The 25,794-nt window shown below is 36.0% G+C and overlaps 1 protein-coding gene across 14 annotated transcripts in view; it reads left to right on the top strand.

Annotated features, from left to right (window-relative positions):
• Positions 1-25,794, top strand: part of LRRC4C (leucine rich repeat containing 4C) — a 566,727-nt gene that overhangs the window by 295,750 nt on the left and 245,183 nt on the right. For 11 of the 14 annotated variants that reach the window (XM_075426771.1, XM_075426768.1, XM_075426777.1 and 8 more), the window contains one exon: positions 25,602-25,739. The exons of the other annotated variants lie outside the window; for them this stretch is intronic. The gene's annotated coding sequence lies outside the window, so the exon portion shown is untranslated. The remainder of the gene's footprint in view (positions 1-25,601; positions 25,740-25,794) is intronic. 14 annotated transcript variants of the gene reach the window in all.

Raw genomic sequence — 25,794 nt, 5'->3', positions numbered from 1 at the left:
AAACAGCTCACAAGAAAGCTTAAATGTAGTCTGTTACACTGAAGAAGGCAAAGATTTTCACATTTGTTGATGTCCACCTTTTAGGTTTTCTTCTGTGAAAGATTTTGGGAAGTAAAAGAATATGTTTTTCCTTAGCTAGTTGCAGTTTAAGACCTTAATCCTTTCACCTGTTCCATCACTGTCCCTCCAACATACTTCAGTATTCTGTGGAATTCACTAAGTCTCTCTGTGAGTGACCTTAGTTTACACTACCACAGACAAAAATCCTCATAGTTCTTTATACTAAAGCTTTTCTTTGCACTGAAACAGAACAAAACCTGTCACCTTGCCCATTACAGCATTTCAGATCTGGGATGGTAACTGTGAGAGTATTACTGCCAGCTAGTTTGTGCACTAGCAACTTTATTGACGAAGTGATAAATTTTGGTTCTTGGAAAACAATTGATGTATCTTAACATTATTGAAAATATTATTATTTTATTTATGTTTTTAACAAGAACATCTAACATTTTTGTAGAGAAAACATGGGGAGAAAAAATGGTTGTGAAAAGACAAAAATAAGTTTGATTCATAAAAACATTAGAAACCTTTGAAATAAGTATTTCTATGAACATTTGTATAAAGTAGCTATAAAATATTAGTAACCCATTCTATACTCCAAGCAGAATAAATCTTCTGTTTAATATGTGGTACACAGCTGTTCTGTTATCATGTAGAACACTGGAGGAAGTTATAATCTAATGACTGGTAGAAATAATGGGAGTCATCTTTATATTGTCTAAACAGCTTACATTCAGATCATTGGAATTATTCCTACATTTAATTATCGTTAAAATTATTAGGTATTATATGCATAATCTCTTCATCCTTGGATTTGGGGTCTAATCTTCTGGCTTTCCAATTAATGGAAAAATTCTTAGCTGCAGTTCTGAGTTTTAGATTGTTCATGCAGCTGTTTCTTCAGGAAAAAAACTGGTTAAAATGATCCATAGTAAGTGTCTTGATAAGTTCAGAAAAACAAATACCATTCTCTATTATATTATCATTTATTTATTATCCTTTTAATTCATTATTGTGCTCAAACAAGCTGTACTTATATAATAAGACAGAAAAATTATTTGTGGAGTTGTAGATGGAAATTGAAACACACTGTTCTCTATGTTCAACCATATTTAGTTAGAAACCTAAGAGAAAAGTCATGGAAAATCCAGAGTAAGGCCACAAAAATGATCAGAGGGCTGCAGCTCTGAAAGGCTGAGAGATTTGGGGCTGTTCAGCCTGGAGAAGAGAAGGCTCTGGCGTGACCTTGTTGCCGCCTTCCAGTACTTAAAGGGGGCTGATAGGAAAGATGGGGACAGACTTTATAGCAGCGCCTGTAATGAGAGGACAAGAGATAATGTCTTTAAACTAAAAGAGGGTAGATTTAAATTAGATCTAAGGAAGAAATTCTTTACTCTGAGGGTGGTGAGGCACTGCTACAGGTTGCCCAGAGAAACTGAGGATGCCTCCTCCCTGGAAGTGTTCAAAGCCAGGATGGATGGGACTTTGAGCAACCTGATCCAGTTGAAGACGTCCCTGTTTGTTGCAGGATGGTTGGACTAGATGACCTCTCAAAGTCCCTTCCAACCCAAACCATTCTATGTTTCTATGTTTAGTATATGCTGGTGGCCAACCAGGTGGAAAACAGCTTTGCAGATATGGACCTAGGGGTCCTGGTGGACACCAAGCTGAACCTGAGAAATCAATGTGCCCTTGTAGCAATGAAGACTAGTGGTATCCTGGGCTGCCATTAGACGGTATTGCCAGCGGGTCAAAGGAGGTGATTCTTGCCCTCTGCTCAGCACTAGTGAGGCCACACCTGGAGTACTGTGTCCCGTTCTGGGCTCCCCAGTACGAGAGAGACATGGACAGGCTGGAGAGAGTCCAACAAAAGGGCCACAAAGATGATGAAGGGACAGGCCCATCTCTCGTATGAGGAAGGGCAGAGAGAGTTGGGACTGTTTAGCCTGGAAAAAAGAAGGCTCAGGGGGAATCTTATTAATGTCTATAAATACCTGAAGAGGAGGTTGTAAAGAAGGAGCCAGGCTCTTCTCAGTGGTGCCCAGTGACAGGACCAGAGGCAATGGGCACAGACTGAAATACAAGAGGTTCTGTCCGAACATCAGGAAACATTTTTTCACTGTGAGGGACACTGAACATTGGAATAGGTTGCCCAGGCAGGTTGTGGAGTCTCCTTCCTTGGAGATATTCAGAAGCCATCTGGAGACTGTCCTGTGCAACCTGCTCTAGGTAACACTGCTTGAGCAGGGTAGTGTGACCAGATGACCCCCAGAAGTCACTTCCAACCTCATCCATTCTGTGATTCTGTAATTTTGTATTGTTTTCTTAATGTAGATATCATCAAACATCTGATGATGAGTCTCCAGAGAAGTAATTTATTCAAATTTGAGATAGTCATACACACACATGTGGCCATGCATGTACATGTACATAGATGTGCTGGCCATCTTACACGTTAGAATGTTAGCATAGTTTTGGAATTGTTTAGTGGTACAGCTGAACTTTCACCAATGAAATGAGCAGTATTGTCATTGATTTCAATGAGCTAAGTACTGTGTTCTGTTAGAAGTTTTCACAGAATCACAGAATGGTAGGGGTTGGAAGGGATCTGTGGGTCATCTAGTCCAACCCTCCTGCCGAAGCAGGGTCACCTACAGAAGGCTGCACAGGACCTTGTCCAGGTGGGTCTTGAATATCTCCAGAGAAGGAGACTCCACAACCTCCCTGGGCAGCCTGTTCCAGTGCTCTGTCACCCTCAGAGGGAAGAAGTTCTTCCTCATGTTCAGACGGAACTTCCTATGCTTCAGTTTGTGCCCATTGCCCCTTGTCCTGTCACTGGACACCACTGAAAAGAGTTTGGCCCCATCCTCCTGACACCCACCCTTCAGATATTTGTAAGCATATATTAGGTCTCCTCACAGCCTTCTCTTCTTCAGGTTGTACAAGCCCAGCTCCCTCAGCCTCTCCTCGTAGGGGAGATGCTCTAGTCCCCTCACCATCCTTGTAGCCCTCCGCTGGACTCTCTCCAGTAGCTCTTCATCTTTCTTGAACTGGGGAGCCCTGAACTGGACAGAGTACTGCAGATGAGGCCTCACTAGGGCAGTGTAGAGGGGGAGGAGAACCTCCCTCGACCTGCTGGCCACACTCCTAATGCACCCCAGGATCCCATTAGCTTTCTTGGCAGCCAGGGCACACTGCTGGCTCATAGTCAACCTGTCGTCTACCAGCACTCCCAGGTCCCTCTCCACAGAGCTGCTCTCCAGCAGATCCACCCTAAGCCTGTACTGGTGCATGAGGTTGTTCCTGCCCAGGTGCAGGACCCTGCACTTGCCCTTGTTGAACCTCATCAGGTTCCTCTTTGCCCAACTTTCCAGCCTGTCCAGGTCACGCTGATTAATAGTAATTATTTTTTAAATTAATTAATATTAAGTTTAATTAATATTACCATTATGCATATAGGATTAAAGAAGGAGAATTAAAACTGGGAACTCAAAGGCAAAGTTGAAAGTTGTATTTCTGGTTTAGCTGATGTCTTGCTCTGTGACCCGGGGCAAGCTGTTTTAATTATCTGTACCTTCATTTTCCAGTTTGTAGAACCCAGATAATAAAATGCACCTACCTTGAAGGGATGTTGTGAGTTTCAGTTAGTGCTTGTAAAATGCTCTGTGCTTCACAGATAAAAGATGTTATAGCATTAGGAACTATTATTATTGTTATATCATTAGGATATGTTAGCTTAGCTCTGTGACATTAATCTTCATTCATCAAGAGATGTATAACTCACTCCTGGCTACATCTCTTGTGCATTATAGTTTTCTCTATATACTGAAGATATATGTCACGTTGGTGTATAACCATGCTGAAGCTTACATCTATATGCACTGTGTATTCATGAGAGAACAGATATTTTTTAAAGCTGCTGGAAATAATTCTTGCTCATTGATGGTAGTGATTTTACTCTTGACTGCTGTTATATTTTTACCTGCTTTTGAAAAATATTGTAGTTAATTAATAAATAACTCAATCCCTTGGTTTTTAAGTGAGGCTCAAATCATGTTTCATGTGGCATTATTACACTTCGTTGAAGTGCATCAGTGTGAAAATCATAATGTAGACCTGCTTTGGTAACTGAAATTATTACATATCAAACATTAGGGTAAGTACAATGCTTCACCTGAATAATGAAACTTGTTTACGTCTCACAGTGTCTAATATATTACCATTATTGTGTCTGAAGTAGAGAAATTATACTAGCAGGGTTTGTTGCATAGCATTTGCTTGCATGGCTATATCCCTCAGCTAGTAATCAAACATAGTATGTGATGCCAAAAGAGTTTTGAAGAGAAAAAGCTATGTAAAGTAGTATTAGCAATAGGGATGTAGTGTCAAATGATTGATGTTCTTGACTTATGTATCAGAGATCATCTGTAATGGTGGGTAACATGGATCTCACCATCGTGTGCAAATCATTAAGTTTCACTAAGCAGTATCTGCAAAATTATTTTCACTTTGTTTTGTTCCTATTTGCTCTAAATGCTTTACAGCCCCTTTTTTTGCTGATTCCCTCCTATTGTTTGCAGAGTTGCTTGACATTTTGAGAAAGGTGAGGAGTCTTATTCTGATCTTTTAGTCTTGTTTCAGAGACTTGACTCATATAAATGAATGTGAAATTTTATTTCTATAATTATCATATACTAATAGTAATTAGATTAATTAATAGTAAGTGTATTAATTCTTTTTATGCCATGTCAAATTATGACTAATACTTATATACTGTTATTTAGATAATATAAATAATAACATAAATATATAAATGATAAATATGTGAAATATAATTTTTTATTGTATTACTGTGTGTATGGTATCATATGGTGTATAATGGTCAACCAAAAGTATTACTACATCAGATGGATAAGTGGATAATGGTCAAGTAGTTGCTGCAGAAACGGACAGAGATGTTTAAGATGTTTCTGCTGTAAACTGTAGTTTAAACAACTCTCTGTCGTCACGTCTCTTGGGCCATGGGATAGATTGTTCTGTTAGTGTCAGAAGCAGTTTAATGTAGTTTGTGTGGTTTTGAGTTGGAGAACACTGTAGCGCATTTGTGCGGAGTGTCTAGTTTGCATTGACACAGATGAGGACTATTATCTACACATTACTTTTGTTGCAAGGCAGAAATCGGTAATGAGGAGGTTGTTAGGGTGGAAAATAGAAACATAGACAGCCATAGAGGCTTTTTGCAATTGTTTGACCAAAGCCACTGTTCAAACTCTTTTGATTCAAAATGAGAAGTCTAGCTTCATGCTTAGGTACAGCAGCATGTTTAGTAATTGTATCTGTAAGTTTAGGTATCTAGAAAACTATTTGCATGGTCAAGATTGGGTCCTGAGGTGCATATTTGCAGACTCAGGTGTCTTTTTCCAATCTAGATTAAATATTACAATATTTCACTTGTAAGTGCATGCTGCTTCATCAAAAACAGTGGCATTTTACACACATGGTGAACTGGTAATAGTGAGTAAAAGGAGAAAAGCATATTCTCAGATACAGTTAAGTATTGCTTCTGTTACAAATAAACATTAAACATTATACAGTATGTTTTTCTTTAGTACTTCAGTTTCTTCTTTTCCATTTGTTGGTGTTACATATTGAAACAAAAGGAGCGCTTTCATGCAAATATCTCTAATTGTATTACTGTTGGAAATTTTATTTAGAATGGATATTTTGCAACGGTTTTAACCTGAAGCAAAGAAGTTGTTGCCCCAACCAACCTGATTTAATTAATGTCACAAATGAACAGAAGTGATTAATACCCAGCAACTCTAATGTGTTCATGAACTTAGGTACATAATGAGATAAAGCACAAATTCATTTTCTGTGGAATATTTAATCTGGAAGTTAAAGTTTCTATTCACAAAATAAGACTTCTAACGATTGACAAATTTTGATCTTGAGCGGGCTTCCTTTCAACTTACAGAAATATTGAAACATTTTAATGCTCTGTAGTTATATTTTTCAAGTGAGATTCTAGAATAGAATTTTTAGTATATATGTAAAAAACATATTGCAGATGCTCTGAGGTAGAGGAAAGCTTGATTCAGATCCTCCGGAATGTTTGAAACTTGACAGACATTTTCTTCTCAGTAGAAGTTTTGCCTTGGATGGGAATGGACCCAGGGTTCAATCTCCTAAATCTCAGTATTTCTGGGAAACTCAGAGGTTAACTGGAAAGAACTTAAATATTTTTTAAGTTAGACATTGGATTTGTAGTATTGCTTAATCTTCTAGCTTGGTAAACAGTCTTTAGGAACTATTTTTCTCCATTGGCTTTTCTGGTATAGTTTTAAAACCCCTCACTAATCATCATTGTGTATCTTTTTATTAAAATACTGGACCTTCCTAAAAAAGAGTTCCTCACTTCCTCCCTGCCTTTTCTTTCTTGCTCGCCTTTTTTTTTCCTCTTTTTGCTTTCTATTGCCAATTGTATGTCAAACCGGTGTTTCTTTTCAAATATTATGTATGAATAGTTTAGCATAGTTGGCTTCCTGCAGTCTTTTATCAGCGGTTGCTTCAAAGTGTTCATTTTTAATTGGGTGACAACAATAAGAACCCTGTTCACTGCTTACTTGTACGCATCGTGTAGATGGCTTGCTGTTTTTTTTTTTCTCTCTCATCCCTACCTATACTCCACAAAAAAAGATTTGTCAGATTTGTCAGCAAGGTATTTGATTGATTTTAAAGCAAATAATATGAAAGACGACTTATCAAGCTTATCAGGTTTCTGAAAGTATTTTTTGGTGAGTTGCATGTGATAAAACTGAACTATTGAGAGAGTCAGAAAGTCCCTTCATTCAATAATAATGAAATTATGTATTTTAGTTACACATTGTCTATTAAGGAAAAGTCACTTTGCTGCTCCTAAAGCTTTTTTTGATGCACACTGGTTTTATTATTTCTTTGCAAGGACGTTTTTTGTTGAGACATTATTAAGCAAGAAATGCAGTTTTGATAAGAGGCAATAGCCTTTGTACAGTGTAAGGCTCCCAACTTTCCCAAGTTGTGAGAGATACTGAGCTCATGCTCGAGTGTTACTGGATTTGAGCTCTGCTAAAGAAGGCTAGAAAAGTCAGTCCATTTAAGAAGAAAAAAGAGAGTTATGGGAAATATGAAGGGAAGAAAGAGAGGAGACCTTAAACAGAAGAGACGCTACAGTATATGGAAAGTTATTTAATAGAAAGGACAGGGAAGAGTTCAAACGAAAAACTAAGGCTTGTAAGATCTTTAGATCTGCTAATATTAGTGAAGTACCGCCTGGTGGTATAAACAGACAAGTCACATGCAGGATGATGAAACAGATTTTAGAATAATGATTAAAATTGTTAGTCTAGCTAACTGCTAGTTTATCCTGCTGTTGGCACACAAATTTACAGAGAGCTGGTGATTATTAAAATGATAATAAAAATCATGAATCGTGAGATGCTTAGTGAGAAATTTCATGTGAGATGCAAGTTTGCCTTCAAATGAATCTCCACATTACAACGAGTGAAAGGAGTAGCCTGACATCACCACATTTGTTGGAGAATGTTAGTTAATGAAAAGACACGGCACAATTCTGAGCATGTGGTACGATCTTGCTTATTGCAATTTAATTCATTGTTACGTTGGAAGGAAGTCCCTGTTTACACCTGTAGAGAAACAGCAAAGAAGGGAAATCTTTCAGTGTATTCCTACCTTCCGTTTAGGAGACCTTAGTCTCTCCACCCAGCCTTTGTATAATGTGCTATCTATGTTTTCCTCCTCTTAATGTTATTGCATTGCTTTTAATTATGCCAGCTAGAACTTAAATAGTTTTTCCTGCTTGTTTATTCCTTTGACTTCTTCTTTTGTGTAAAATTTCATGTTCTTATTAAATCGATTTTACATATATTTCTCTCTTTTGAATTCCTGATTACTATGACAGTCCATTTTGGAGGCCCACACCAAGAAGTGAAAAACAAGACAAACTTCTGTCTTGGAGAGCAGACACCAAAGCTATATAGGCTCTCATTTTCTGAAATAGTTTGTGGCAAACAGAAAGTACTGCAAGTCTCAAGTTAAAAACATTAAATTAAAAATAGTCCTGGCTTAATTAAATGATTGAGGTCTTGGGAAAGCATCAGGTTGCTTTAGCTCACAGAAACATAGTCATGCTGTTCTTTAAAGAATACATTAGTCCACATTCATGAACAAGTTTCTAATCTTCTTTAGTGGGGTATTTTATCCTGATCCTGAGAAGTGCTGATCTGCCAAAAAGTCCCAATTATTTTACTGGATTTTGATAATCAAAGTTCATGTCAAGATTAAACTTTTTTGGTGGTGGAATGGCCTTTCCATAGAATACGTACACTTGAATCGGTCAAGATAAAAAAAAAAAAATAAATCCTTATGGAGTACAGAAAAGTCCTTATGGAGAAATTTCGTCCACTATTACATGAGAGGGACAAGCAAATGTGTGTAAGAGACTACCTCTTCCTTTGATTTATGGAGTATTTGTTTTCCATGTTAAAGAGAGGATACCCATTAGAATATAGTCTGGGCCACTCATTATTTATAGATAAGGTAACGTAATTATTGTTCCTAGTGCAGAATCACAGGAAATAGTTGGTTCCTGACAGAAAGGAAGTAGATTTACAGATTCCAAATTATGAATGCCAAATGATTTCTATAGGGTAAAAAAATGAATCGCTGATTTCAGGAAAAATTGCTTTAGGGAATTTTTAGATCATCCTGCAGTGTGTGGGTCTGTGAAAATACTAAGTGCTTTAGAATATGTGTTTTATTTTTGATTTCTTTGACATTCCATCATATAATCAGGCATGCTGCTGATTTTTCAGTTATTGTATTTAATAAAACCTGAAGACTCCAGCACAAAAAAGAATGCATTCCTTAAATAGGAGATTCATTTAGAAGCGAGTAAGAATGCTTTTGTAGTTGTGGTCAATAGTCATTAGCAGTAGACAGTGGCAATTCACTAATGCTTCATTGTTTTTTTGTTCTTTGGGGTTGTTTGTTTGTTTGTTTTTTCTGTGTGTTGGTTTTAAATGGTGACCAACAGCCACATAAATGAATTGGGTGTATTTCTATAATTTGTAGAATTGGTCAAACTCCTGTGAAGATTCCTATATTTCATTAATTTAGGTTATGATTTCAAGCTGAGAAAAAAAATGGAAATATTTAATAGTTAGCCCGAGTCTCCGTGAAATATTGTTAGAAGTTTTCATATATTTGATTGAAATTTTAAATGAGTTCAAAATTCAGAAATTGTTGTCTAGTTTGTATTTTCTGTTCTAGATATTGTAAAAGTACTACTGTTTCACCAGTTGCATTTGGTAGGAGTTAACAGATTATTTTTTCCTAGTGTTCAATGCTCTCTGCTACCCTCCATCCCAAGATTCTGCTTTCAGAACTGCTTTCACAATTTAGCTGACAATAACACAGAAAGGAAGCTTGGTAAAATGTACTTTACTCTTTATTAATGATATTTGCTATGTAAAGTTCAAAGGAGCAGAAAATTATTGTTAAAAATGGTTGAGATCATTCTCTGAAAATAGAAAGGGAGCAATTCTATTAAATGTCGTATTTTCTGTTATCACTTTTTTGAATAGGACAGCACTGTAGAATACTGCCAACATGTGTATGGTACCATATAATATATCTAACAACTGGCCTTCATCTTCTTTTCTAACAAGACATGAATTAAGTATGTTTACAGTTGGCAGCAATCCATTTCAGTACTAGAATGTAACACTGGAATTATGTGCTTCTCCCCAGCCCTTTCTCTTCTACCTTTTAAAGAGCATGATGACATTCTCACAATTTAAAAAGTATTATATGGAAGAAAATTGAAAGCATTTGTCTTCTGACAGCAGAAGGGAATTACTGACCATCTAAATAGCCTATGAGTTTTTCCAAATAAGTGATTTGTATTTGAGTTATCATGATGTCTTTTGTTAGTCTCTGTGAAAGTGAGAAACAACATGCAAAATATGGAGAACCAAACTGTTTAAAATTGCTGTTAAATTATATGTTTTAGAGTAAGAGCAACCATCCATCTTTGTTCCTCCTTCTCGACAGTGTTTCTGTAGTAATTCAAGCCCAAAAGAAAATAAACAAAGTATTAGTAGGTAAATGTCTTCGTTTTTACGTTGTTATTCTTATACATTCATGTTGTACCATTGTGTTGGTGTTGGCTCACATAATGAAATGCATATTTTATTTAGGTGTTTATAGTACAACAACTTAATTAAATCTGCAAAAATTCTGGTAAAGTTTTCATCAAATATCTACTTACTGTAAAAAATAGGGGTCAAATTATGATGTGATGACTTGATTAAAATGTTTGCCACTTGAGGCATGCCATGGAGAGACTGGTATAATCTGTGTTGAGAAAAACAGGAAAAGGTCCGCTAGAAATAGTGTTACACTCTCTGGATCAGTCTGGATGACTTCTGTGATACACAGAGAGACTGCAAGCAGGATATGCTGCTCTTAAAAGGAGAAAGTAATTTCTTGGCTGAGACACAAAGGAAGACGCAAGAACTGGTGACCTACTAGGCTAATGAGTAATACCCTGCAGCAGCCTTAATGAGGTGCTTGGTGAGTCCTTGTGGGCCAAGCGGGGAAGGATCAGCTGTTGCTGCTGTTTGAATCAGGATGATCTGTTATGGTCCTGAATCGTCATCCATTCCAGCTCTGGTTTTCCCCTTAGATTTTTATACTTTTTTTTCACATCCTTAGTTTTACTCTTGAATTCTTGAGCTGCTGACAGTGTTTTTCTCCTCTATTTTACCTCTGTCTGCAGTTTTACCTTTCATGTCTTGCATGGCTTTAGGCTGTGCACTTTGTCACAGTTCTTTCCTGTAACATAGTGGGTTTCTAAAAAGTCCTAGCCAATGTTATGCACCTGTGCTCTGTCAAAACTAGTGTGGGGTCACAGAAAGCTGAACCCCTCCAGTGAGACACAGAGGAGCATTTTTTTGCCAAAGCGTTTAGAGGCTGATCCACGGCTCAAACCTGAAGTGGACTTGGATCCATTAAGACAATATTAATGTTACTGTTGAACTGAGGAGGCCTAAAATTTCCTCTTGAGGCTCTAGATCTCATTCCTGAGACCTTTCAGCAATTACTCTCCTTAACTGCATTTTAAATTAATAATAGTAACTTTATTTTGATATGTACTTAATATGTAATGCTGCTTGTTCAAGGAAGATGTAATGCACAACTTTTTAAAAACATGTACATTTTGTTACTCATTTGACCAAGAAAAAAGGAGACCATTTTGTCCCAAGTACTAACCTAATTGTTAGATGCAGGATTCTGTAAACATTTCAGATTCTTGAAGAGTCAGAGGAAAGTAACATAGACATAAACTTAGGTTATAGTGAAAATGGATTGATGCATTCGTAGACAGAGGTTTGCAGTAGCTTTTGACTAGGATGAAACATAAGGATTCTGGTTTGCATCTTTCCCTTCTAATTTCCAGAGCACTGTAACAGGTGCAGTGGTAGTGTTGCCAAATGGATTAGTCTTTTCTTTGCCTTTCATTTTCAACTCTACGCATCTCATCCATTGAGTGTTTCTTCAAAGTTTCTTATGATACCTTTCCTATCTTTCTCAACTTTGAAATGGAACTGAAAGAAGAGGTTGAAGAAGACAGAGAATTGGGATGTTAATGACAGAGTTTGTAGCAGGATGCAAAATTTTTTCAGTCTCTCATCCAGCCATCACCTGCTGGTCACAGTGTAATGCCCTTTTTTTTTTGCTGGATGGATTCCAAAAGCAGAAATTAAAGGTTTTTTTTTCCTTCTTTTTTCATACAGTGGAGTCAGCACTGATGCTGAGAATTGAAAATGCTAAACGCAAATGAGTGTACTTGGTAGTATGTGGAAAAGCTTGTTATTTATTGGTTGGGGGGGGGTTTCCCCTAATTAGAACGTGTTAAAAATCAGTCAGGGAGAATAACATATATTTAATGTGCCTCTCTTTCTGTTTAGCACCTTGTGTGTATGTCTTGATGTCAGAAAATTGTACCTCTCAAACCTTTTTCACATGCAAATCTTGGAATCACATACGAGTCTTCCACTTCCTTTGTAATAGTTTCAAGGTGTTTCTCCATTGCATATCAGCATGTATGAGTATATGATACCTACACGTGAGTTAAAATTTGAGCATATACAAACAGTAATCAGAGGTATTTAGATTTCAAATTTGGATTCATCTACAAATTTAAGAGGTTAAGCTGGATTTAGAAACATGACTACATGCCAGCGTCACTCTATTGAGCTTAATAATTGTTCCTACAAAATGCAAGGAGAAGCAAAATCAAACATTTTTAGAATAAGAATTTTAACATCCATTTATCATGCTCATCAGGTTAGTATTCTCCTCCTTTACTATACTAAAATAAAATCCAAAGTTCTTCCTAGTGACATTTTTCTTCATTGCTCCGTATCTTTGTCAGAATTTTTCATAAAGGGCCTAGGACAACTAGTTATTAATTGAAAGTTGAAACCATACTTGCCCTGTGCCACTGTATGTGACAGGCATCAATACGACAAAACTAATATTCCAAACTGATACTATCATATCTCTGAGCTGACTCGGTAGGCAGAGTAAGTTTTGAATATGGAATTGGTTTGACTTCCACTTCACACTATAGAGGTCTTGTTAAAGGCAGGTGCATGGTCATTTCATATGTTTTTCTGAGAGCAAGAGGAGAAGACTTACTTCTGATTTAAGGGTAACACAGTAAAAGCACATCAAAAGAATGAGAACATTACTGCTAGTGAAGAGGACTAAGAGTTACCGATCAAGGAAAAGTATCTGATTTTAATAGTGTCATTAATATGTACTTTAGAAAGTAAGTAATAGCATGTAATATGAATGAATGTTTCAAACTGTACTAGGGAAATGGAACAAATTAATGGTTAAGCTATTCCACAGGTGTTTAGAACATCCTCTTTCTTTAAGATGGTCTCTGTACTTGAGTTTCTCCTATTTCCCATAACGAAGTTTCTGCCAATTGGGTAAAAAGAACACACTTGATAACTGACATCCTTCCTTTTTCCCAGTTTTTGCTAAATTTTTCTTTAGGAGGAAAAACAATCATGCAAGTATATTTTGTCATTTGAATGTCAAGAATTCTTGTCTAGAAGTCATGTTAGTTTTACCCAGACAAGGTTATATATAAACAAAACATCTGGTCCTGGTTATTTTTACATTTAATCTCTGTAGTCTCAATGAGAGATTTTTGTTATTGCTGTTTTTTTTTTTTTTTTCTTTTTGTTGTAAAATTACTGGAAATGATGGTCTTCTAGTACAACAGTTGCCAGAGACTGTTGTCCCAGTGTATGTTTGGGCAGTGGCAAAACTGTAACTCAGCTAGCCTTGACACAGCAGGGCTTTTTGACATCTCAGCCAGTCTTATTCCTTGGAAGAGTACAGACTATGCCGTCTTATCATTCTAGTTCACATTCTTATTTTCCTTCAGAAAGATTCAGCAGCTCCTTCAGAAAGATTCAGCAACTGATTATACTGTATTTTTGGGAAATCTGCTTCAGACAACTCTTTCCGTTTTGGTATTTAACCAAAATGCAGGTGCCGTATAGGTGAGGAGATCGAGGTCTGAGGAGTGGAGGGGTTTGTCAGTGTTGCTATGTTTTTGTGTTAAATCTCATTAATGCTTAAAAGTGAGTAATTTTTCATTTAATTGAATGGGTGTGTTTTCGTTTGACCTGGGGAATCTGTTCACCAAACAAGGTTATTACATTCCCTTCCCAGCACCAGCCCCATCTGTTAAGGAAAAAAAGTACTAGAATACAACAGTCTAAGATCCTTACCATGATATAGTGAAGCTCTCCAAAGCTATGTTCCGACTTTTCCTCCACATCTCAAGGATTATAAACCAGAGCACCAGAGTGGAGTATCTTCTCAATGCCATAAACTGCAAGATTTTCACAGTACTTCAAAAGCTAGTTATTTTTATAGCAGTATATAGTTACAGGTGGACATATCCTCTTCTCTTCGTCATCCCCTTGGTTAACTGCTCATCAAGAGTCCAGAGACATTTCAAAAAAACTTTGATAACTTTTTGAAACTATAATAAAACTGTCACTATTTTATATATATATATATCAACAAAAACTAATAGAAAAAAACATGACAAGTTACATTTTATATTTCTTGTCTCTGTCACATACATCATTATCTAATGCAAGTGATTTGGAAAGTCTTCTGCAGATGAATGAATCTGGTGTTTATTTGTATATGTTAATGGTGGCATAACTGGTGGAAGGCCAGTACATACTCCTCAGACCTACTGTTTCTGTTTCTTTGGAGAACTGACCAATCTTCACTGCCTTGCTTATTTGTTTATCCTACCATGTATCCTATAAAGTAACAGAATTGATAAGAAAATATAAGCTGAAAATAATTTAGTAAACAATTTATTAATACACTTGGTAAGGTGTTGGCTAAATTCTTCAGATTATCAGTCTAGAGAATTTAACTGTGTCTATAAATTCTCCAGACTCTTTTTGATGGATGGTGAACTTCCATCCATCCATCTCTTTTAAACTTGATTTTTGGCTAACTAGGTGATGGTCTGAATGAAAGGCCAATGAAGTTTTATATATATATATATGTATATATACACACATATAAAAATTATTACATATCAGTAAAATGTTAACTTCTATTAATTAAAATTGCCACTGATATCATTGATCATGAAAAGGAGCAGAATATGCTGATACACATTGTCAGATTTCAGGTTAACTGGAACCAGATGAGAGAAAGACACCTAAGTATTGCCGTAGACAGAGAGTGAAAATATGGAAAAGCTTGATCTGCAGCACAGAAATGAAAGCAAATCACAGAACCACAGAATCACTGAATGGTAAGGGTTGGAAGGGACCTCTGTGGATCATCTAGTCCAACCCTCCTGCCAAAGCAGGGCAGCGACGATGTGGAGGGAGAAAGAGATGGAGGCAGGGACGGGGACAGGGATCACCAAGTTTAGTGATTAACGACAGTTGAAAGCTCAAGTCATTTGTGTGCTGTGTGCCTCATGAGGAGGAAGAGAAAGAGAACAGAGGAAACAGATTGGAGGAAGACAGAGGGTAGTCTAGAATCAAAATTTTTCATACTGTGCTGTTGATTTCAGGTGTTTCTGATTTTAGCTGCCCAAATGATGTCTCTCTCAAGAGTGGCTGCCTTTTTTAGAATTGTTGTGGACACTTGCTCTGGAAATGAAGCATCTTGAAGTTAGCATACAGTAATTGAAGCTGAGGAAGTTCTAGCACACATAAGAATAAAGAAATATATTGAAAATGCTATGCAATTATATAAATCAACAGTGCAGTTGCCTTTGGCTACTGGATTCAGACAGGGGTAGGTATTTACTTTTGCAAAGTCAATAAAGTGAAGCTCTGAGATGGAACATAAAATACTTCTGTTGCGAGGAAAGGAAATGACACCCTTGTTTCTATCCGCATGTTGTCTCTGGGAAATTACTAACATGGCCTTCATAATATTATCTGTGCAGAAATATTTAGCTGGATAGATTATGAAGTGCTGTCTTTGAAGGTTGATATGGTGACACGTCTGTATTTAATGTTCACCAAATTATGAGTGCAGCTCTGAATACTTTTCCAAACGCCATTCTGTTTCCTTCCTCAGCCAATTTGTTGTTAAGCAGAGCAGTACTATTCATGTCCTTTTTACTATGTGTTAGAATTGCTAATATAGTTCAGCTGCACTATTATTTTGAAACATTTAGAAGAAAATAAAGAGAAAACAAAGCCACAGTGAACAAAATCTAGTAAGAATATGTTTCTACATTCAACTTTCAATGTTTGTCAGGTAATCAGTAAAAGAAAATGCCTAGAGTATTGCAACACCCACTCAGTGTTCATGCATATTATTGTACCCATCCATAACAACTCCATCAGTAAAGCAGGGGGTGATGAGAAACGACTAGCGGTAGGAGCTACTGAAGTAAATGATCATATAAGTAGGAATAATTGTAGAATCTCATTTCTGCGTGTATTCCAGACTGGTTTGAGACCATTTATATTTTAATGTGCCTGATATACCACTATCTCTAAACATTGTTTTGTTTCTGAAGGCCAAATGAGTATCAGAAAGGTTCTTGATTTCAGAAGTGAAGACTGTACTTTAAGGATAATCCTGTGAGCATCATAATGGAACATGAACAGAATTTTGTGAAGTGGTTTATGTCACTGACCAATTCTCAAACTGAAGAAATGCGTATTTCTGAAAATTACTCATGGGGAATAAGTATCTGAACATGGTCTGTCAAGTCCTACCTTGTGTAGGTATATCATATAACTGACCAGAGAATAAAACAAAGTAAAACTATGATTTGGTTGTTGTTGTTGTAATACTCATTGTTGACACCAGTTCCCCCTTGTACAACACCGCCACATCATGTAGTCCCTTTCTTAAAATTAATATAGTCTGTCTTAAGAAATGAAACTCTCTGAATTTAGTTGACTGTAGATTGGAACAAATGGTTGTCGTCACTTCTCTGAGTGTAGGGCTATTACAGAAAATTCACCATTTTAACGTTCAGAAACCTTCTCCTGTTTTTATAATTAAATGGGTTAGGGTGTGCACATCTGATTTTATGACACTGTCCTTTACATTAAACATTCCCTGTGTCTGTCTACTTTTAACTAGTCCAATATATTTGTAGACACTAATTATATCTTCTCTTAACCTTCATTTTGCTATGGTAGATGAGTTAAGCACTCCCAGATCCTCTTATAAGATCGGATTATGTTCTTTTGATTATGATCTTATTATCTTCTACAGCTTTAATTAATATTCCTTTCACATGGATGATCATCTGCTGAAATCCACACGAGGTTTTGTGCAGTTGCATTAGAAGTGGAATAATACGACCAGATACATTATGGCTATGTTGTCTTCGTTATCTAGTAACTGTCTAGAAGCATTAAACTTTTCACCTTAATCCTTCCATATGCAATTAATAAGATCGAACTGTAGAACTGAAATTCTTTTTAGTCAGTGAGTGAAAGATCTTAAATGTACCATTAAATGTCATCCTATTTCATTACTCCTTTTTCACGTGCTTGAGTGAAGACAAAAAAAATAAACAGACTTTATATGCATAGAAAAAAAACAGGTGTTTTCTTATGAAAAATATCTGTCAGGTTAGGGATGGATAATGTACTTTTAATCAAACTGCGTTGCATTATATTACATTTTTCGGGTATCCTCCTCTTGGATTAATTTTTTCTTCTGAATTTGCTCTGAAAATTCCCAGATCTGAAGCTCTTGGGAGCATTACTCCCACTTCTTTTGAGTAACTTTGATATTCATTCATCTGTAGTCAAATAGATATGCCTGCACTAGTAGATTATATAAAGATCTTTGATCTTCCTTCCTTTTTTTCCTTTTTTTTTTTCAAAGAGCTTGGCATTTGCTATCTCAAAGTCAGAAATCATAATAATTATCACAAAAGAAAGTTCTGGTTTTCCAGCTGGATCTACTTAAATTCCTATAAAGACTGAAATAAGAGGCTAGAATGATCTCCTTTCTTCATCAAAGGGATATCCCGACTACACAGCCCATCCACTTCACCATCAAATATCCCTGACATCTATGCTCCTGATTAATGGACTCAGTGCAAAGAAACAATGTATCGTTAAAATTTTTATCCCTCTGCAGGGCTGTCTTGCTTTCCACTGCTGTAAACACCTCTCCACAGCTTGTTGTCTCACTGGTGCAGTGATATAAAGACAATGTCACTGCAGTATTGATTATTATGATTAGAAAAAAGAAAAAGCTGCTTTTATTTTCTTTCAGAGTTACTATATTTTAATACAATTGAAATGATTTCTAATGCCCTACCAAGGTTAAGTTTAAGGCTACTTTAAGTTTACTTACACAGAAAAAAAGTGATCATTGTCTTTTATTCCATCTAATCTCTGGATATGTTTGTAACAGTTTCTCTCTTTGTTGCTTTGCATCTATCTCAGACAGTGATTTATTATTCTTTTTTTTTTTCTTATGCAACGTATGTATTTAGAAAAGTCGCATGCAACTGGCATATTGGTGGTTATATAATACTCATGGGACCTTAAAAGATTTAAGTATAAATTGGGACCAGAAGTCCACTGTGGATTTGCTGACTTCATCTGGATTTAATTAAGAAGTGAAGAGGGGTGTAGTAATATTAATTATTACAATAAGCTGTAATACCATGTGACAAGGTAGAATCATTTTCTGTTGAATGAAGTGTCTTCATATCATCATTGGCCAGAGGGGCAAAGAAACTACTGTGATCATAAGTGACGTACCATCCTTGATCTGTGGCCATCTGGCCAGGTATGCGGCTGAAGGGGTATGATTGTGTAAAGCAGACAGCAGAGGTGATGGAGATATGATGAAAATCATCTCCCTATCTTTTTATCTCTCTGTCCACTTAGTTGCAGAGGTTGAACCTTACTGAGATTGTCAGCAAAGCCATTATTTCACTCATTGGTCAATGTGTGTTCATTTTCTGCTGACTGCTTCAGGGATCGATGTGCTATACGCTGATCTTTTTCTCAGGTTCATTTTCCAGGGGCACTTTGTGTAATCCTCAGTTCATCTGCATCATGAAAATGTCATGATTAAGAGGTGAAAAATGTTGAAACAATAATTCACCTGTGGGGAAACTCAAGGACAAAGGAGTGATAAAATCTTGCACCTCTCCTGTATGAAACTACTGTCGTATTTGTTATCGTTGTTATGGTCTGTGTGCTCATTTTTGCTTTATTTTTATTTGTCTGGCAACTTCTTTTTTTGGTTATTTCAAAATTTATTAAAGAGGCTCATATTTGTATTTTGACCCTCTTGAAAGTGTTTCTGTTCGTAGGTGGATCTGGGAAGAGAATATGGAAGGAAAGTAAACCAGTAGGGTCTCAGGAAAAAAAACAAGGGTTTTTTTTTCTGTTTAACCTCATCTGTAGCCTAAAGGGATGCTTTATGGCTGAAAAAAAGAAATGCTGTTAGGAAAATATCTTGTGTCTTTCACCAGAACTGTTTGATGGTATTTTATGATATGAGAAAAGTCTTTTAATTTAAATGGATCTCTGGAGGGTGGGAAATGACCTAGGGCAGTATATGAAAGAAGTGCCTTCATACGGCACTGAACTGCATATTATGAAATAAATGAAACTGTACTGAGCATAAGCAGAACCACATGGCGACTTTCTGTATAATGCTGCATGTGAAAGGCTCATACAGAAGATAAGATATATTGACTCTATCCAGTTAGAGATCACATTTTTGGATCAAAAGCTTTTGAGAAAACTGAGTTTTAAACTGATGTTTGCTTGATGTATGCTATTTCTAGTACACACGGATTTGTTTTACTAGGAAGTGTAAAGAACTAAATCTGTAAACCTACAAATGAATATAAGGAAAATATATTTCTCTGAAGTTTAGGTTACAGGTTTTCAGAGTGGTTTGCTTGTTTGTTTGCTTCCTTGCTTGTTTTGTTTTTAATTTCAGTCATATCTAAGTAATAATGATAGCACGTTTTCTTTTGACTTTCTCAGGGATAGTAACCTGTCTCATATTCAGAAACTGCAGAATGTGTTTCAGCGTGTCTTTAATTCTGAGCGTGCACTGCTGTAAGGGAGGGATAATACAATACTTTTTACAGTATCATCCTACTACAAGACTCAAATTCTGTTTCCAAAACATTTGTAAAATACAATAGCAATTCCTATAAACTCAGGATAATCTGATTGTACGATGTTGCTTATTTAAATAGCATTTATGCATATCCATATATTTATGGTAATAGGATAATTCTTTTTTACATGAATTAGCTATGGACTAAGATTTTAGATGTTTGTGATATGAGTGTATACAAATAAATTCTGTGACATAGATTGTTCCATTGTTGATGAACAAATACAAACCTTATTTTTTAAGCAACATAAATACAAAATCTTTCTGGTATAGCCACCTTTACTTTGATAAACCCTGATTAAAGTTAAATATTGTCCTCTCTTGACACATTAAATCATTTGAATTTGTTGATGACGCTGTGAGAAATAGTTTCTGTTTCTGCATATATAAATAGTAATTATGATATGTCTTTTCACTGGGTCCAGAAGTTGCTTTCCCTCTTTGTGATAAGGGAATTGATCTATATTGCCTTTCCTAAGTGAACAGCACCTGTCCCAGAGTATAAGAAAACAACTTAGGTCCAGATACAAATCTGTACTGAAACCCAGTAATGACATACAGCTTCAGTTCTTTCAGTATAAGCCCCAGTGTAGACATTCATATTTCAGAATGTGTCATGTTTTGATTTAGTTTAAGTCAGCTGAAAAGAACTTAAATCAATGACTTAAAAAGGACTTAAATAAGTAGAATGCGGTGTTAAAGTTAGGAATGTTCACACTGAGACATAAAATAGCATTAGTCTGCACATTGCGATTTCATGCAAACTGTATATGTGAAACATGATTTAAAAGCTTTACAACCAGTAGAAAAACTCTTCTGCGCTGTCCTGTTTCCCAGTCTACCTCAAAACCATAGCATCTCAAGCTCTTTCTGTTACATTTAGGCACTGAAGGGACAGAATTGAACATGGTATGGGAAAGATTTCCTCTGAGGAGACCTTTTGTGCTTGGGAGAGGGCACTGTGAATCAGCTGGTGCTGCTTCTGCCCATTTGTTTGGACCATGTGGCTTCCCCTGCAAGGGTGAGGGGGAGGCTTTCCTGCTACAGTTGTCCTTTGGAAGCACACACATCCCGGGCTGTAACTGGATATACCCATAATTAAATATAGCAGTTTCCACTCTGCCTTGCAACATATGTGGACTTCTACATCTGTGTAAGACAGGTATAAAATGTTCCTATTCTGATTTGCTTGCAGTGTACACTTGTACAATATTCATTCTGCACAGGTGTTAATGACTCCGCCAAATGCCAGACACTAGAGAATTAATTAAAAAGGAGTGGTTCATAGCAGTGAAAGTTACCTACCCTTGTGTTGACATTACTGTTTATTTTGTTAGGAATGGAGTGGTAGCCAAAATTTTATAGAAGGGGGAAATGAAATTATCATTGAGAATGAAGAACCCCCACCCCCTCAAAAGAAATTGGGTAGTTTAAAGCAATGACAAAAGGGAAAACATATTTGAAAAAAAGTGCCTAAAGTTTTACCTATACCCTATGCCATAGTGAAGAAATGGTTTATCAGCCTGTCTTTAATTAATTGTTTTTACATGGCTGGAAACTATATCTCTAAAAGCTATATGGTGGTTCATGCATGCAAGGCATTTTTTTTGTGTGTGAATACATAAAGGTTGTTTAAAAAATAAAAAAATAATCTTAATCTAAAACATTTTAAAAAATTCTTATAGTTGAGTGGTGAGTGATCTTACTTCAATGAGTGTACTAGAAGTCCATGCCAGAATTACAGTATAGGAAACATTTTAATCTTCTTCCCCCCCCAGGGAATAAGTAAGAAAAATACATGGGCATATTTTGTGCCACGTTCTGCAACTGTGACTATGCCAACAGGTTGCATGACTTATTGGCTTCATAGGGACAATGGAGTGATTTCCATAAAAATCCCTAGTAGAAGTCCAACCAAGATTCCTACAATGTGATACTTTGACCTAATCTATTTAGGAGTGTAGTTATTTTCAGCATAGAACCATCATAAAACAAGGAAATTGCCCTGCAGAAGGTGCTGAAAAATTCATGCCATTTAGGAAATACTGGATAACTACATGAGCTTGCAGAATACATTTTGTTTCACAAGTACACAGACATGCATAGCATTATGCAACGGGACAGAAAATCCAAATAGTTCAGTCTGTCACCACTCATCACGCAACAATAATATAATGGATTTTTTCTGGTTTGTCCATAAAAATTATAATGTGAAATAATTTGACCTTGTTATTTCTAGGAGGGATGATCAGGACTGTGAAAATAAGGTTTTATTTCAATACAACATGGTGATAGATGAGAGCATTTGTCATAATCAATCAGTAGTCTTTGCTGTATAAACAGTGGCAAGATGAGCTCATCAGATTGAGACATAACATTTATAACACAAAATAGGATGTAGTGATACATCCTGTCAAACTACCAGAAAGCAGAGCGCAATAAGAATTTCTGAAGTTCTGAGATGCCAATAAGTTGTTGAAATACAGTAGAATGGGACAGATGTTATAACAAGAAAATATTGTGCAGCTGGTGGATGAAAGACCAAGCCTTTTTTCAGTGACTGTCGTATTATAGGAACATGGCCAGGAAATAAGATTCCATGACATTAGAGGAAGTCTGACAAATGAACAAACTAAATGCTCACTTTAATAGCACCTTCTTAAAATATTATAGATGTCTTTGAAACCTGGCTTCAGGGAAGACAGGAGGCAAAAGGCACAAATTGAAATACAAAAAATTCCATTTAAACATAAAAATCTTTTACTGTTTGGGTGGTCAAACAAGGAAGGTTGGATTAGATAGTCTTCACACATCCCTTCGAACTTCAAAGATTCTGTCAGTGATTCCCAAATATAGAATGAAAATTGTTTAGTAATTAATCATGTATGTAATTCTATTTATACTCCAGGCAGTTCCTCAAATGCAATTATAGTGTAATACTTGTTTAACTATGAAAAGATTACTGCTCTAATTACTTTTATTGTGAAAACATCAATGTCAGGTTGTTATCACTGTTATATTCATGGTACAAATAATTCTATTATTTACAAATAATAAGATAAAGTAACTAGTATGATGATTTACGGTTGCCTTTTTACAGATGGGAAACATAGGCTGAAAGATAAAGTCTTCAAAGCTTTCCTATGCGTAATGCCCATTACGACCCTTGGTGACCCAGTTTAAACGTATGAGTGAATTAGAAACTGAAGCTCAGTAGTCAGCATCCCAGTCTCATCAGTAATCATTGCACCCTCCTTTCCCTGAATTGTATTTGAAAGCAGAACAGGAATTGAGAGATGATAGTACTTGCCAGTATATACAGTGCACATGTGAGTGTGAAATTTGTGTTGTTTTTGAAATACCTCAACTCACTTTCGGGAATCATTGTACTGGTAAAGCTGGATTATTATGTGCTAATTATTTCTGTGATATAGTAAAAAAGACAGGACAGATTAAGAAAGTTTTCCATTGAAGCAATACCTTAACACGTTTAATAACAAGTGGCAGTTATTTCTGTAGTGATAGAATAATATTCACTATCTTTGTGCAAAGAGGGAAAGTATGTGATCTGGCTTGGGGACTGGAATGCCATCTGATCTGTTCCTGTACTGCTGCCAGAGGTAGTTCATAACATCCTTGTAAAGGGTAAAATACTGATGGCAGGTAAAATATTTGACATTCATTTAAAATTTAGTAAAGCAATACTGTAGGATGAAATGTACCCCCTGTTCTCCTTTTGCAGAGTGGCTTTCATAATTTTAATGGTAACATTAGGCTAAATTCTGATCTTCGTGCAGCACAGGAATAAAATCAATTCCTACAGGGAAATTCTTGGAATGGACCCAGTGATTGAGTTTTAGAATGGCAGTAGTCTCTGTAGATTTCCCTTATATAATAGTGAGATAAACTGTGGTATAATCTGTGGCTGTGAATGTATCAGATGCATTTTTGTTTCTTGTATCTATTTTTTCCCCCAATTATTCTAATTTGTTATGGAAGATGAATAAAATATTAGTGGTGTAGGTGTATGTATGGAGGGTTTTTTCACACTTTAAAGAATACTTTTTTACTTTTATATTGTATTCCCTATATATTGTGCTAAGATATTTTTTCTATGAATCAAATGTTTCTATTTCCATTTTTATATTCTGTAAATTTGATGAAGAATATATTTATTTTTAATATCTGTGCCCAGAAGGAAATTCTTTCTGATGGTAATAAACTACTAGATCCCTCCAGTTAAGTTTGAAATAACATTTTATTGCTTTTCTAAATCCTGCAGCTATTTTTTCTTCTTTACATAGGAAGCAGTCAGTAAAGACAAGAAGCTGACAATAGAATAATGTAATTACAGTTTATTAATAATTCCACTGGATCACAATAAGTTATTAAAAGCAGGTGATAATATATCTTTAGAATAGAAAATCACTGTTTGGAGAAAACATATCTGATATGATCAAAACATTCCTTCTATTGCCATACTGCATATTAACTAGATACGTAATTTTCAGTTATTCAGGAGTATTATATATAACTGGCGAGATATGATACACAATGGCTAGTGATGTGCACTGTTGTAATTTCTGAAATTCAAAGAGAAACTGGAAATGCTACAATATCTCAAATTAAGCTCAGTATTAGTTATAAATGAATGTTACCCCGCTTTTCTCCCTGGATTTTCCTTCACACATTGCCTTCAAGCATAGAAAAAATGAGTGTTCGGGAATTCAAATGACTTATACTAAGCATGGTTTCTGTGGAAGTATTTGGGTTTTGGCATGAACTTTTCAGATACCATAAGTCTGTGATCTGTTGATTAATTAGGGATCACCATTATATTTACTACCAGATGTTTTTTATTTCAAAAGAGAAATTATATTTCCAGGTATTTGAACAGCTGCATCATGTGCACAATTAACGTAGGTTAATATAGTACACACCTGTCTTAGAATTTTGGTGTTCTTCAGTGAAATAGCATGAAGTAGTTTCAGATGAATAAAATAAATAAGTAGCCATTAACAACTGTCACATATATATAAAACTACAGGCTGATGAAAAGATTGTCCTAGGGGATAAAAAAAAAAGTCTTTTTTCAGATCTTCAGTTAGTAGGGAAGATTTATGCATGTCATGGGGATGCCTGGCTTTTAATTCATGTCAGGAAGTAGCTAAACTGTGTCAGAGACAGTTTCAGCACAAAGAGTACCCGAGTTCACAGGTGGTCCCTACCATTGCACATTTGGCATTGTTGAATGTACAGCTCCTGCAAATGCTGTAAAACACTGTCAATGCTGCAAAAACCCCCACCCCACAAGAAAGTAACTAACTGCATGTCTATGTATGCAATTCAGAAAAGGATGATGATTTTGCTGTGTCATTGAGTCGTGGTGTGAGTTGGCACTACAGTATGCAGGTGTTTTGTCTGGTAAATGGGAGGATGGCTGTAGTATAGACTACCTTCTCTGTGGTGTCTCAAGAACAAGTTCCATATTATTGTGAATATTATTGTTGATGAAGATAAGCAGAACAGAATATAACCTCTTGTCAAAACCAGATGAATTCTCTTTTATTTTCTACGTTTATGAATTGTATATTTTAGGTGGCCTGCCTAAGAAATTTTAAGTACTTCTACTTCAGAGGTGTTTCTATTTCATAATTAATTATGAGATTTCTAAATGTGTTCATTATAAAGTACATTATAATTTGGTACTCCATCAGCATGATACACACCACACCATAAAATGTTATTTTTTCCCCCCCCAACACACACAGGTTGCCAGAAAAAAGGATTGGGCAAAGGAGATTGTTAATATGGAAGTATCCTAAGAAATGGCATACCATTTGAGAAAATAAATACACTACACTTTGGCATGGAGGATAGTTAATTGTACCATGAATTACTGAAGACAGGTAAACTGAAAATCACTTTCCTTCCATTCTTTCATTCATGAATATTGTGTGTCTA

The sequence above is a fragment of the Opisthocomus hoazin genome, chromosome 7 (genome assembly GCF_030867145.1).
Source record: "Opisthocomus hoazin isolate bOpiHoa1 chromosome 7, bOpiHoa1.hap1, whole genome shotgun sequence".
In the NCBI taxonomy this organism is placed as follows: Eukaryota; Metazoa; Chordata; class Aves; order Opisthocomiformes; family Opisthocomidae; genus Opisthocomus; species Opisthocomus hoazin.
This window is presented reverse-complemented; position numbering and strand designations above follow the sequence as displayed.